The 16,620-nt window shown below is 35.5% G+C and overlaps 1 long non-coding RNA gene across 6 annotated transcripts in view; it reads right to left on the bottom strand.

The window, feature by feature from the left end:
* LOC128171639 (uncharacterized) overlaps window positions 1-16,620 on the bottom strand; it is a 31,429-nt gene that overhangs the window by 5,778 nt on the left and 9,031 nt on the right. For all 6 annotated transcript variants that reach the window (XR_008242117.1, XR_008242119.1, XR_008242120.1 and 3 more), the window contains 2 exons: window positions 14,380-14,807; window positions 9,281-9,708 (listed from right to left, as the gene is read on the bottom strand). This is a non-coding gene — a long non-coding RNA (uncharacterized LOC128171639). The remainder of the gene's footprint in view (window positions 1-9,280; window positions 9,709-14,379; window positions 14,808-16,620) is intronic.

Here is a 16,620-nt window from a genome sequence, read left to right as displayed (position 1 = left end):
AGACTGGGAAAAAGGTCATAAGGGTTATTTAAATTATTGCATTATTGTGTAGCATTACCGAGCATCCAGACCTGAGGACGTGTGTGTATATACAAGTACACGTATGTCTGTCACCTCATTGTTCTTAATCTCGCTACCGTGCACTGCAAATTGTAAAGAAGGGCTGTATACAGTATATAGCTATCATATGATCACTGACCGACCATTCAGATCTGAGGAAGTGTGTGTATATATACATGTACACGTGTGTCTATCATCTCTTTTTCCCTATCTCGATACCGTGAACTGCATATTGTCAAGAAGGGCTGTGTACAGTAGCTATTATATAATCACAGACCGAGTGAAATAATGTCAACATCCTCTCCTTTGAAAACTGTAGCTTCAATCAGCTAGTATGTTAATCATGTGTCTTCAAGTTTTTTGATCAAATGATCTGGTGAAGTATAAAACATTGATGAATTAAAAATCAATTTGACAGCTCTAAGTTAATCTAAATAATTATAGAAATTTGATTATGAAAATTAATTTGGATTGCATGTTTACTTATTAGGAAATTAATTCCCGGGTAAAATATATAATTAATAAATTTAATTGAAAATCAACCCAAACTCTCTCTCTCTCTCTCTCTCTCTCTCTCTCTCTCTCTCTCTCTCTCTCTCTCTCTCTCTCCTACATGTATACAAAACACATTTATATTTTCTGACCTTGGCGGGCAATTAATTAAATTATCTTTGATATCATCCACTTTGCAGTAAAAAGAGTTAATATGACAATTAGAGTTTGGAAATTAATGAAATTGATTGTTAGGGTAAATCATCAGTTTAAATTCAATTCAAGTGTCCAATAAGCCGGTCAGAAACGTATTGAACAAACATGCTAAAATAATTTCTTAGGCAAACTTATATAAGCTATTGAAACTTTATTTTGCTATGCACGGGAAATTAATAAAGGTATAACCAAGAACTTGGTTAAAAAAAAAGAGGAAAAGTGTACTCTATCGTCACATAGCTGATTATGAATTCTACATTCCAACTGATTTGGTTTTAATCGCTCATATATGTTTAGATGTATACAAAATCAAAAACCTTGTGCCGCGCTTGATCTTAGTTTCTAGTGTGTTGTTTATTACCAAGAATCATATGATTCATAGGATTTTAAAAGATATTCATAAGTAAATTGTACATATATGTTGTATTTGTTATGTCTGTTTTTCAAACATTAGGGAGTTGCGATGTTCCCGAGCTCTAAAGGACTACATGCCCTGAGGGCTTGCACACCTAATATAAAAAATATTTCCCACGCTCATCTGAGGTTTACCACCCGGTGCATCTCAAATGTTTAGTTGCTAGCATGATTATTGAAGTATCAAAAAATTATCAACTAAAACATGTGATTTCTAAAATTACGATAACAGTGTGTCTTGTGATTCGGCGCTGTTGTTGAGTTCAAGTATTGACTTATAGCTCAAAATATAACACATGTGATTTCAATAGTTGAAATAAGACGATAATATTGAAAAAAAAAACAACAGTCAAAAGCCGTACAGGGGATGTCAGGGGCACGCACAGGGGTATACAGTGGCTTACAGGGGATGACAGGGGCGTACAGGGGGTGACAGGGACTTACAGTGGCACACAGTGGGATGTGTACAGGGGCGCACAGGGGATGCCAGGGTATACAGGGGCTCTGTACAGTGACACACAGGGGAGGTACAGGGGATGACAGTGAAAACACAGGGGGTGACAGGGGAAGACAGGGGATTTTCATACGGACAGGGGTTTTTAGAGCCAGTAGTGTAAAGACCTGAACGGCATGAATTTATTTTAAATAATATATTTGAATTTCTATGTTCTGCGTCAAATAAAATGACTTTGTATGTGTATCCAAGGTAATAATGATGAGTTGAACTTTGTATTAGATAAATGTACAAATCAATGTGTTCTCCATTACTTTATACTACATATATGGCGATGGTCATACACTTACCGTAAGAAATGCTTACAGTAAATAACGAACTCGGTTCCTAATAATAATAGTAAAATGTTAAACTTCGAGACGTGTTGCTAAATATATATTAAAATGTCCATAAAAAATAGTACACCCAACTTTTTAATTTCTTCTTTGTGGTGAGTTTTTAGCTCACCTGAGCTGAAAGCTCTGGTGAGCTTTTCTGATCACATTTTGTCTGTCGTCCGTGTCCGTCTGTCTGTCTGTCTGTCCGTCTGTCCATAAACTTTTCACATTTTCAACATCTTCTCAGGAACGAACTACTGGGCCAATTTCAACCAAACTTGGCACAAATCATCTCAAACGTGATTCATGGTTGTGATAATTAACCACACCCTTTTTCAAGCGGAGATAATTAGAAATTAATGAAAAAATTTAAGAAATTTTCAAAACTCTTCTTCTCAAGAACTATAAAGCCAGGAATGCTGAAACTTGTGTGGAAGCATCCTCACGTAGTGTAGATTCAAAGTTGTGAAAATCATGACCCCCAGGGATAGTGTGGGGCCACAGTGGGGGGGGGGGGGGTCGAAATTTTACATAGGAATATATAGAGTAAATCTTTAAAAAAATATTCTCAGAAACTAATCAGCCAGGAAAGCTGAACTTTGTGTGGAAGCATCCTCAGGTAGTGTAGATTCAAAGTTGTGAAAATCATGACCCCTGGGGGTAGTGTGGGGCCAAAATGGGGAGGGGTCGAAGTTTTACATAAGAATACATAGAGTAAATCTTTAAAAATCTTCTTCTTAAAAACTAATCAGCCAAGAAAAATGAAACCAGTGTGGAAGCATCCTAAGGTAGTGTTGATTCAAAATTGTGAAAATCATAACCCTCGGGGGTAGTGTGGGGCCACAATGGGGGGGGGGGGTCGAAGTTTTACATAAGAATATATAGAGTAAATATTTAAAAACCTTCTTCTTATAAACTAATCAGCAAGGAAAGCTGACACTTGTGGGGAAGCATCCTCTGGTAGTGTTGATTCAAAGTTGTGAAAATCATGACCCCGGGGGTAGGGTGGGGCCACAATCGGGGGTCGAAGTTTTACATAGAAATATATAGAGTAAATATAGAGTAAATCTTTTTCTCAGAAACTGATCAACCAGGAAAACTGAAACTTGTGTGGAAGTATTATCAGGTAGTTTAGATTCAAAGTTGTGAAAATCGTGATCCCTGGGGGTACGGTGGGACCAAAATGGGGGGTCAATGTTTAACATAGGATTATATAGAGTAAATCTTTAAAAATCTTCTTCTCAGAAACTAATCAGCTAGGAAAGCTGCCACTTGTGTGGAAGCATCCTCAGGTAGTGTAGATTCAAAGTGAAAATCGTGATCCCTGGGGGTAGGGTAAGGTCATATTGAGGAGTCAAAGTTTAATATGGGAATATATAGAGTAAATCTTTAAAAAGCTTCTTCTCAAAAACTAATCAGCCGGGAAAGCTGAACTTAATGTGAAAGCATCCTCAGGTAGTGTAGACAACTGGGCCAATGTCAACAAAACTTGGCACAAATCATCTTAAACGTGATTCATGGTTGTGAAAATTAAGGGCCATACCCTTTTTCAAAGGGATATAATTAGAAATTAATGAAACATTTTAAGAAATTTTCAAAACTCTTCTTCTCAAGAACCATAAAGCAAGGAAAGGTGACACTTTTGTGGAAGCATCCTCACGTAGTGTAGATTCAAAGTTGTGAAAATCATGACTACAATGGGGGGGGGGGGGTCGAAGTTTTACATAAGAATATATAGAGTAAATATTTAAAAACCTTCTTCTTATAAACTAATCAGCAAGGAAAGCTGACACTTGTGGGGAAGCATCCTCCGGTAGTGCAGGAAAACTGAAACTTGTGCGGAAGCATTCACAGGTAGTGTAGATTCAAAGTTGTGAAAATCATGACCCCGGGGGTAGGGTGGGGCCACAATCGGGGGTCGAAGTTTTACATAGAAATATATAGAGTAAATATAGAGTAAATCTTTTTCTCAGAAACTGATCAACCAGGAAAACTGAAACTTGTGTGGAAGTATTATCAGGTAGTTTAGATTCAAAGTTGTGAAAATCGTGATCCCTGGGGGTACGGTGGGACCAAAATGGGGGGTCAATGTTTAACATAGGATTATATAGAGTAAATCTTTAAAAATCTTCTTCTCAGAAACTAATCAGCCAGGAAAGCTGCCACTTGTGTGGAAGCATCCTCAGGTAGTGTAGATTCAAAGTGAAAATCGTGATCCCTGGGGGTAGGGTAAGGTCATATTGAGGAGTCAAAGTTTAATATGGGAATATATAGAGTAAATCTTTAAAAAGCTTCTTCTCAAAAACTAATCAGCCGGGAAAGCTGAACTTAATGTGAAAGCATCCTCAGGTAGTGTAGACAACTGGGCCAATGTCAACAAAACTTGGCACAAATCATCTTAAACGTGATTCATGGTTGTGAAAATTAAGGGCCATACCCTTTTTCAAAGGGATATAATTAGAAATTAATGAAACATTTTAAGAAATTTTCAAAACTCTTCTTCTCAAGAACCATAAAGCAAGGAAAGGTGACACTTTTGTGGAAGCATCCTCACGTAGTGTAGATTCAAAGTTGTGAAAATCATGACTACAATGGGGGGGGGGGGGGGGGTCGAAGTTTTACATAAGAATATATAGAGTAAATATTTAAAAACCTTCTTCTTATAAACTAATCAGCAAGGAAAGCTGACACTTGTGGGGAAGCATCCTCCGGTAGTGCAGGAAAACTGAAACTTGTGCGGAAGCATTCACAGGTAGTGTAGATTCAAAGTTGTGAAATCATGACCCCCGGGGGTAGGCAGGGACCACAATGGGGGTCAAAGTTTTACATAGGAATATATATTGTAAATCTTTAAAAATCTTCTCAAAAACTAATCAGCCAAGAAAAATGAAACTAGTGTGGAAGCATCCTCAGGTAGTGTTGATTCAAAATTGTGAAAATCATAACCTCTGGGGATAGGGTGCCACAATGGGAGGGGGGGGGGGTCCGAAGTTTTACATAAGAATATATAGAGTAAATATTTAAAAACCTTCTTCATATAAACTTATCAGCCAGGAAAGCTGACACTTGTGGGGAAGCATCCTCCGGTGGTGTAGATTCAAAGTTGTGAAAATCGTGATCCCTGGGGGTACGGTGGGACCACAATGGAGGGTCAAAGCTTTACATAGGAATTTACAGAGTAAATCTTTAAAAATCTTCTTCTCAGAAACTAATCAGCCAGGAAAGTTGAATCTTGTGTGGAAGCATTGTCAGGTAGTGTAGATGCAAAGTTGTGAAAATCGTAATTACTGGGGGTAGGGTAAGGCCACAATGGGGAGTCAAAGTTTTATATGGGAATATACATGTATAGGGTAAATATTTAAAACCCTTCTTCTCAGAAACTAATAAGCAAGGAAAGCTGAAACTTGTGTGGAAGAATTCTCAGGTAGAGTAGATGCAAAATTGTGAAAATCCTAGTCCCCAGGGGTAGGGTGGGGCCACAATAGGGGGTCTAAATTTAACATTGGAATGTATTGAGTAAATCTTTAAAAACCTTCTTCTCAGAAACTAATCAGCTAGATGATTCTTTATAATTGTTATAAGACTTTGGCCCTAGGACAATTCTTTATCCTCACAAGAAAATTAAGAGTTTGATGAAGTTTTATATCCCATATATAAACAATCGTTAAGGATCTTTTCGAGAACTGCAATACTCAACATGTGCTATGACTATAAAATAATCCTGTTAGAAAAGGGACTAATAATTATATACATAAGAATATCCAGGGGGAAAATGAATTTTATTTATACAGGATCTACATGTATTATTGTATATTGACCAGATAGTTTGTATCATGACTATATTAAGCTGATTTTATCATACCTATTTTTCCTCATGTGATCGATGTGGCCCATGGGCCTCTTGTTCACGTAAACAACCAATGATGATTCATTCAAAAATTATCTTTTTTGCGGCCTATTTGATGTTTACATCAATATGTTTTCTTCTTCCAAAATTATTGTACACATACCAAACCACAATATTTTGGCTAGCCAATCTTTAATTTACTGATTTAAAAACTTTATAATTGTCTTAAAAAGTCTTAAAAACTGGTTTATTACTTTTTAAATAGCTAAAAAACTTTCCTTACTCTTTTAACTTCTTAATAACATTATTTTACAATGATTTATAACATTATTTTACATTTTGATTAATTGTTAAATATGAATAAGCAAGGGACGATACCTTCATTAATTGACTGTTACAATCCTTTACCTATACTCTTGTTAAAGGTTTTCATGATATTTTTAATTTGGGGACCACACATCTAACCATTTAACTTCATGGCATTAAGGACAGAATAATGATGCATGATTTTTTTCCCCAAAACTGTGATAGTACAGAAGAACCATGAATTTTACAATTCTGGTAAAGGGCTTCATGAACATTATTACCATTAATTTTACACACACACACACACACACACACACACACACACACACACACACACACACACACACACACACACACACACACACACACACACACACACACACACACACACTGAGGATTAAGAACATTTTTTATAAATTATAGATTTAATATATTTTTACTGAATGACCATCTTGGCCCCACCTAATGGGGTGAACTTCTGTCTCTGGGGTCATGAATTTTACAATTTAATTAGAGGGATTCAAAACATTATAACATGCATTTAGTTTTTTATCAAATGTATATGGGAGTAGAGAAGATTCTCTAATATTTAATTTATTTTTAGTAACTGGCCATTTTGGTCCCACCCAAAACATTTGTAGCCAGGCCCTAAAACCCTGACCCAGGGGCCATGAATTTCACAATTTTGGTAGAGGGCTTCATAAACATCATTGCAATGCATTCAGTTTTTCAACACATGTGTAGAAGTTTATTTGGCTCCGCCTATGGCACTCGGGGTGGTAGATCCATGAACTTTACATTTTTTTATTTATATATATCTAGTACATGGATATTGTGATTTTAACGAAATGCACGTGGATTTTTTTTTCAAATAATCAATCAATAATATTCAGTAGTCCTAATCATCCTGAAATATGGGAGTCGCTTTTCTTAAATTATACAATGTAGCAAATCTAGATTTGTGTAAACTGTAATACAGGTATACATGTAGCACTTCAACACTTGAATATTTACCCAATTTCTTGTTGACAAAACCTATTTGTAGCGAATTTTAATCGGTGTCGTCAAATATTCAGAACGTTATGTTGACTTTGAAATAACATTGCATATATTTAATTGTGATAAGTTCAAATACTAATTAATCAAATTAAACTTGGAACAGACACAGAAGCATTCAACTGACTCTACATGTAGTTTCTGGATTTTTGTTTTCAGTAAATTGCCGTAACCAAAAAGAGGCCCATGGGGCCACATCGCTCACCTGAGCAACAATGACAATGACTTTGTGCCATATTGTGCCGTATGGCCCCTCGGTAGAATAACAAAAAAAAATCTGTAAAGTATCCGAATTTTACACTTATTTTTGCATACAAATTTAATATGAAAATCCCTTGTGCAAGATAAAAAACTAAACTTTTGTTAGGGGTACACTGTTAGAGTTAACTTCCGATTTGTTTTAATTTCGTGCTGCCCCCCCCCCCCCCCCATTTTATAAAGCGGTCAGAATTTAAGAGAGCATATACCTCAACTACTTACTAGTCATTGTATTCTTTTAATATATCATATTAGTTACTGCATTTTATTTCTTTAAAAATCCTATATTTGAAAAAAGAAAATTGTACCTAAATGCGCTCAATTCCTCAAATTAAAAACATTCAAAACTTTAATTGGTCTCCCCTATTATAAACGAATGTTGTTTACGTGGCATGAGCTCGTGTGACGATTTATAATCTTATGTCAGGAATAAGGAATCATTTTTTGAGTATTATAAGGTGATAATTTTGGTCGGGGCGTGATCAAATCCAATAAAGCCCGAAAGGCTTTATGATACATTTGATCACGCCCCGACCGAAATTATCACCTCATAATATTCCTTATTACTTATATTTATATAATTTTAAGCCATCGTACAATTTAATCTTTAACTATAAATAAGCAAACCCCGCCGGCGCCTCAATTTGGCGTCATTTGTATTATTGGTTATATAGTACAAAATCGATACCTAGTGTTATCACAGACAAAGACACTGGATGATGTAAATATACCTGAATAGCCCCATAACCTGAATCCACTCGATTGCAAAATATTGTCACGCGATATGTTAAAGAGCTATTATAATCAATGTTTTGAATATTTTACTAAGGCCCACTCATTTTTTTTCATTTTTGTCTAAAAAACAAATGGCTACAAATCAGAATGATTTTCCGCTCTAATATTTTCTTAATGTATCCCCGTAAAAGAAATGTGTCAGAACTTGAAACTATTTTAACGGTGTCGTCTATTTTACTCGTGTCTGAAAACTTATCAAAATTGATAAAGAATTCATACAATTCATCGTATAAGGAAGGGGCTTCAGATATTAGTTAATGTCTAATGATCAACCAAAATTTCAGCGTCAATCGTAGAATTATAAACAAGACACAGAGCCCACAATTCTGCTAGGTTTGAGTCACTTTTTGTTCACTTTTGTGAGATTATTACATTCAACAAAGTCTAGAACATTCCATTCAGACGAAACGTTCACCGCTTCAATGCGCTTCATTGTATAGTGTGCTTTTAAATGCAAGCTATTAAATATGATGAACGTTGGAATTCAAGTTCATTTGAGGTCAAGTAGAAGGTTTTGAAACATTGCTAGTATATATTTACACTATACGACCATGTTGGCCCCGCTCTATATTCAAATCCCCAAAACCCCGAGGGACTTAAAAATTTAAATCATGACAGGGGGTTTTATAGCTTTACTAATTATGCATTTTCTCTTCAGTGCCAGTAAGAGTAAAGGAGATAATTTTTAAACAGTATACATGCATTTACACTAAATGACCATTTTGCCCCCCACCCCCGAATCATAACCCTTACCCCGGGGGATATGAAAATTTAAGTTTCGGTAGACGGGTCCCTGGTCTACTAAGATACTGAAAACCAACTGCAATAAGTCCAAATAGGTTTTAGGTCACTTGCATCAATCAGGTGACCTAAAAAGTCACTGGATCAGAGTTTGGCTTTTAGATGTATGGGTTATGGCACTGAAGCGGCAAGGGAAATCCCCTCTGACAATGGAATGACATGGCTAGAATTTACAAAAGTATTGGTTTTTGCCTACTGACTCACTTGCAGTATTCTCTAAAAGTTGTGTACTCATGATAGACAATTAGATTCTCCTGCATTGCATCATTTCTCATAGAAGAGGCAGATTTCGCATCCTGAATGTTTTCGAAGAATATTGACGTTTCACTTCACTGTTGTTGGATAGATTATTTACAATTTCTGGTGTTGTTCTTTGTATTCTTGCAATTTCTTGAGCTAATCGTTCGTAGTCATTATTGTAAGCCATTGAATTTGACTTTTTGGCACAATCACTGGGCTGAGTTTTCGCGGATCAGGTTGCGTCAATAAAATAACTAAATATGTATAAATTTATACAATAAATCAAATAAAGCTTGTAAAGTTCTGGCAATCGAACAGCAAAGCATATTTATCCTCATGTGCGAATTGTCCTTCATCAAAAATCCTACATGGTGCCTTGGTCATGGAAACACCTGCAACAGGAGGATAATAGGACTAATGAAAGGTTTGTGATAGAAAAAAAAATCGCTACCTAGACTTCAAAACTGACAAAGAATTTTATTATTATTTCTATCATAACGAAAATACTACAGAAATTGGTTAAAGTGCATTGGCTTGACAGATAACGAATAATTGTTTATATTCATAGAAAAGTGGGTAATTAAGTCCAGGGATGAACCTGTCTGCGCCGGGTCAGAAATTATAAATAAGATGCTACGGCTAACCACGGTGCGACATACCATTAGTATGGACTTGAGTTCATGTACTTATAAGGTTCGGAGATTTGAAATACAATATCTGTGCGTATAAAAAAGGGGGTGCGGGGAAAGCAGCTCTCCATTATTATTCTGGAAGCTGTCTTTTGCCTCCTCTTTTTGTGCAGGTAAGATCATAATTAGATACTTGCGCGTTTTCAATAAAAGTTAACAGAAATGATTTAGTGGGTTCAAGTAAATATAATTTTTTATTTCAGATTTTTTGTAATCAATGTTTATTGTTATTCATTATACATTATATTATATTGTTGAGTTTAAATTGGAATGAATTGTTATATCGGAATAAAATAGTAGTCATCTGGAAGCTGTCTTTTGCCTCCTATTTTTGTACATGGAAAAGGGCCACTTCCCAGGTAGAGGAGGAGATAATTCTGGGTTATATACGTAGCACAGGCAACGCAAAATGTCTGGCCAAGGACGAATAAGGTCCTAGAGGTTGAGCGAAATCATAGTACGATATTTCTATTTAACTCTGCTTTACAAGACACAATTTGCTTAAAAATCTAATTTTATTTTACAATAGTTTACTCGACTCTTCTTGTGAAAAAGGAAAATATACACAACACAGGATATGGAAATAAAGATTACATACGACTCTGCATGTGAATATATAGAACACACAAGACTACATATGCAAATAAAAAACCGCCCGACTCTGCATATACGACGCGGCATATGGAAAATAAAATATTTTACAGTAACTCTGCAAGTGTAATATCAAATGCCATGTACATGTAGGCACATTTTACATCCAAAATTTACATCCCCTTGCATGTTCACTTGCAAAACGTTATGGGTAAGCTTTTGGTTTTCTAGTAAACTTTGATATTTTTGATATACAGACCCAAGCCGAAATGTGCTACTACATGTACACCTCTAAAACGAACCGTACCGTACCGTGCAAGAAAGGAACCATACCGTTCACAAACCGTTCACAAAGCGAACTGTACCCTTCACAAAACAAACCGTCCCGTACAAAAAGTGTGCGAGATAATTTATGCAAGATCCGCCCCAAAACTGCCAAAAACTCCCTACCGCACCGTGCATATGTGTGCAACTTCCATATACGGTTAATTGGAGATAATCGCTGATCAGATAAATTCAATATTTTGCCAGATTTTTTTATAAGAGAATAAATTACACATGCTAAAATTTACCAATGTTATTTTTATTAAAACCGTTACAAAACTGTTTGAATTCAATTACCTATCTCAGACCTTTATCATTTCTTTGGTTTTCAACGAAACTTGCATCGCCGATTTCTTAAACATTGTAAATTTTTAATGTTCATACAATTCGTGGTAACACTATTTTGATTATTTTCATGAAATGTCATAATCATTGTGTACATACTGGACTTTTCATAGCATTAAGTGATTCAAGAGAGAGAGAGAGAGAGAGAGAGAGAGAGAGAGAGAGAGAGAGAGAGAGAGAGAGAGAGAACTTGTGTGTTAATTATCAGGTTTATCTCTGAACTTTAATATTTAGCTGAAGGTTTCTTTAGACAGTCATTTGAGCGGGATTTTATTTCAGGTCTCTACGTGCTTCACCTGTCAATCAGTTTAAGTATAACAGCACAGGCCACGCCTAGAAAGAATAATCTTACCGTGACCAGGCTACGCTCAGGTCACATTAAGAATTCGTCCCATATGCTTGCAATGTATCAGCCGCGAAGCGGATCAGCTTTGTGTCGATTTTAAGTCTGTTAAAAATAATCTGCAGAAGAAAAACACATTTTTATACATTACAAACCTTTTTGAACATGCATATTTAGTTTAGTCCACAAATTATCCATTTAATGAGTCGTACCAGAGCATTTTGATAAAATATGCGTCGGAATTTCCCTACCATTTTGTCGGAAATCGCACTTGGAATGTCTTGGATTTTATCGTTAACATGGCGACAGCGAATTTTCAAACGTGATTAAAAGTAGCAGCGATTTCGTTGCAAAAACGGTTAATGTGGTAAAATGGGATTATAAAGGAGCAACATTGTAGGTATTTGAGACCAATCATATGAAAATTTAGGCAAGATACAGCGCGATATAATTTTTTTATTTGCTACGAAGCGAGTATATGGGACGAATTCTATCTTTAAACCGGGTCCGTAGGACATCTGTCATTTTAACGATAGAACATTCTCTCTAAGGTCACGCCATGCGCCGCGTGCTACTTTGCTCCTCCTTTATAGCTAGAAGAAAATTATCGAATGAAAACGTTTTAGTTTTATGTTTTCTTAAATCCTTTTTAAAAGAGTGTTCCTATTTGAAATTATTCAACAATATTTCTCTTCCGACTTCATGGTTATAACTGATGTCCTTACGATCAGAGTCTCTTTCCCTCGCTGTGGTATATCTTTGTTACTAGATGAATTCTTAATATATTTGTTTCTTTAAACATTCATTTGTTGATTTCCGTGACTATTGGTTTTCGTTATTCCGTTACATTATACATGTACATGTAACATATTTCTTACGATATTCACACACCTGGATACACACAATAAGTTAATAGCTTTAATTTTAATTGCGATATTTATCATTTTGTTTGACAAGTGTCCGCTCTTCACTGTATGCATGCGATTTAGCTGACGTTTTGCAAATGCTGACTTTCCTGTTTATATTTCATTTACGTTTTTACTTACATACCTGTTGTAAACAGGACACGGAAATCAACAAATGTTTCTATACATGTACTTGTTTTAAAGTCACTAAATATTTCTAATCCATTTACAATTGCTAGATGTATGAAAAATTGCCACGACTTTATTCCGATATTTCTTTAGTTTCCTTTGTCGTTGTCTTGATTTAGGCTAGTTATTATTATTAAAAGCATTTTTTAAAATGTTTATTCATTATGCTTATTGGTTTGCGTTTTTTATTTTTATTTTATTTTATTTTACAAATTGCCGTGTTTTATTCTAAAACAACAACGAGTGTTTTCTAAAGCACTGCAACAATGCGTTTGAATTGTGTAACTGATTGTGCGTGTGTTTGTACTTATAGGTTTTATTTATTAATATACAATCCTCGAAATAAAGAACCAGTGCATAGCTGAAATCAGTACCAGGGATTTAGCGTTATTTATTCATACAAGATCCTGCGACATGAATTAAAACGTTTCGTTCAAAAGGCAGCGCGATCGTGAGATAGGTGCTTAATCGTACAATTTAATCTTTAACTATAAATAAGCAAACCCCGCCGGCGCCTCAATTTGGCGTCATTTGTATTATTGGTTATATAGTACAAAATCGATACCTAGTGTTATCACAGACAAAGACACTGGATGATGTAAATATACCTGAATAGCCCCAAAACCTGAATCCACTCGATTGCAAAATATTGTCACGCGATATGTTAAAGAGCTATTATAATCAATGTTTTGAATATTTTACTAAGGCCCACTCATTTTTTTTCATTTTTGTCTAAAAAACAAATGGCTACAAATCAGAATGATTTTCCGCTCTAATATTTTCTTAATGTATCCCCGTAAAAGAAATGTGTCAGAACTTGAAACTATTTTAACGGTGTCGTCTATTTTACTCGTGTCTGAAAACTTATCAAAATTGATAAAGAATTCATACAATTCATCGTATAAGGAAGGGGCTTCAGATATTAGTTAATGTCTAATGATCAACCAAAATTTCAGCGTCAATCGTAGAATTATAAACAAGACACAGAGCCCACAATTCTGCTAGGTTTGAGTCACTTTTTGTTCACTTTTGTGAGATTATTACATTCAACAAAGTCTAGAACATTCCATTCAGACGAAACGTTCACCGCTTCAATGCGCTTCATTGTATAGTGTGCTTTTAAATGCAAGCTATTAAATATGATGAACGTTGGAATTCAAGTTCATTTGAGGTCAAGTAGAAGGTTTTGAAACATTGCTAGTATATATTTACACTATACGACCATGTTGGCCCCGCTCTATATTCAAATCCCCAAAACCCCGAGGGACTTAAAAATTTAAATCATGACAGGGGGTTTTATAGCTTTACTAATTATGCATTTTCTCTTCAGTGCCAGTAAGAGTAAAGGAGATAATTTTTAAACAGTATACATGCATTTACACTAAATGACCATTTTGCCCCCCACCCCCGAATCATAACCCTTACCCCGGGGGATATGAAAATTTAAGTTTCGGTAGACGGGTCCCTGGTCTACTAAGATACTGAAAACCAACTGCAATAAGTCCAAATAGGTTTTAGGTCACTTGCATCAATCAGGTGACCTAAAAAGTCACTGGATCAGAGTTTGGCTTTTAGATGTATGGGTTATGGCACTGAAGCGGCAAGGGAAATCCCCTCTGACAATGGAATGACATGGCTAGAATTTACAAAAGTATTGGTTTTTGCCTACTGACTCACTTGCAGTATTCTCTAAAAGTTGTGTACTCATGATAGACAATTAGATTCTCCTGCATTGCATCATTTCTCATAGAAGAGGCAGATTTCGCATCCTGAATGTTTTCGAAGAATATTGACGTTTCACTTCACTGTTGTTGGATAGATTATTTACAATTTCTGGTGTTGTTCTTTGTATTCTTGCAATTTCTTGAGCTAATCGTTCGTAGTCATTATTGTAAGCCATTGAATTTGACTTTTTGGCACAATCACTGGGCTGAGTTTTCGCGGATCAGGTTGCGTCAATAAAATAACTAAATATGTATAAATTTATACAATAAATCAAATAAAGCTTGTAAAGTTCTGGCAATCGAACAGCAAAGCATATTTATCCTCATGTGCGAATTGTCCTTCATCAAAAATCCTACATGGTGCCTTGGTCATGGAAACACCTGCAACAGGAGGATAATAGGACTAATGAAAGGTTTGTGATAGAAAAAAAAATCGCTACCTAGACTTCAAAACTGACAAAGAATTTTATTATTATTTCTATCATAACGAAAATACTACAGAAATTGGTTAAAGTGCATTGGCTTGACAGATAACGAATAATTGTTTATATTCATAGAAAAGTGGGTAATTAAGTCCAGGGATGAACCTGTCTGCGCCGGGTCAGAAATTATAAATAAGATGCTACGGCTAACCACGGTGCGACATACCATTAGTATGGACTTGAGTTCATGTACTTATAAGGTTCGGAGATTTGAAATACAATATCTGTGCGTATAAAAAAGGGGGTGCGGGGAAAGCAGCTCTCCATTATTATTCTGGAAGCTGTCTTTTGCCTCCTCTTTTTGTGCAGGTAAGATCATAATTAGATACTTGCGCGTTTTCAATAAAAGTTAACAGAAATGATTTAGTGGGTTCAAGTAAATATAATTTTTTATTTCAGATTTTTTGTAATCAATGTTTATTGTTATTCATTATACATTATATTATATTGTTGAGTTTAAATTGGAATGAATTGTTATATCGGAATAAAATAGTAGTCATCTGGAAGCTGTCTTTTGCCTCCTATTTTTGTACATGGAAAAGGGCCACTTCCCAGGTAGAGGAGGAGATAATTCTGGGTTATATACGTAGCACAGGCAACGCAAAATGTCTGGCCAAGGACGAATAAGGTCCTAGAGGTTGAGCGAAATCATAGTACGATATTTCTATTTAACTCTGCTTTACAAGACACAATTTGCTTAAAAATCTAATTTTATTTTACAATAGTTTACTCGACTCTTCTTGTGAAAAAGGAAAATATACACAACACAGGATATGGAAATAAAGATTACATACGACTCTGCATGTGAATATATAGAACACACAAGACTACATATGCAAATAAAAAACCGCCCGACTCTGCATATACGACGCGGCATATGGAAAATAAAATATTTTACAGTAACTCTGCAAGTGTAATATCAAATGCCATGTACATGTAGGCACATTTTACATCCAAAATTTACATCCCCTTGCATGTTCACTTGCAAAACGTTATGGGTAAGCTTTTGGTTTTCTAGTAAACTTTGATATTTTTGATATACAGACCCAAGCCGAAATGTGCTACTACATGTACACCTCTAAAACGAACCGTACCGTACCGTGCAAGAAAGGAACCATACCGTTCACAAACCGTTCACAAAGCGAACTGTACCCTTCACAAAACAAACCGTCCCGTACAAAAAGTGTGCGAGATAATTTATGCAAGATCCGCCCCAAAACTGCCAAAAACTCCCTACCGCACCGTGCATATGTGTGCAACTTCCATATACGGTTAATTGGAGATAATCGCTGATCAGATAAATTCAATATTTTGCCAGATTTTTTTATAAGAGAATAAATTACACATGCTAAAATTTACCAATGTTATTTTTATTAAAACCGTTACAAAACTGTTTGAATTCAATTACCTATCTCAGACCTTTATCATTTCTTTGGTTTTCAACGAAACTTGCATCGCCGATTTCTTAAACATTGTAAATTTTTAATGTTCATACAATTCGTGGTAACACTATTTTGATTATTTTCATGAAATGTCATAATCATTGTGTACATACTGGACTTTTCATAGCATTAAGTGATTCAACAGAGAGAGAGAGAGAGAGAGAGAGAGAGAGAGAGAGAGAGAGAGAGAGAGAGAGAGAGAGAGAGAGAGAGAGAGAGAGAGAGAGAGAGAGAGAGAACTTGTGTGTTAATTATCAGGTTTATCTCTGA

This window comes from Crassostrea angulata, chromosome 2 (genome assembly GCF_025612915.1).
Source record: "Crassostrea angulata isolate pt1a10 chromosome 2, ASM2561291v2, whole genome shotgun sequence".
In the NCBI taxonomy this organism is placed as follows: Eukaryota; Metazoa; Mollusca; class Bivalvia; order Ostreida; family Ostreidae; genus Magallana; species Magallana angulata.
The sequence above is the reverse complement of the archived record's forward strand: the minus strand, read 5'-3'. Positions and strand labels throughout refer to the sequence as shown.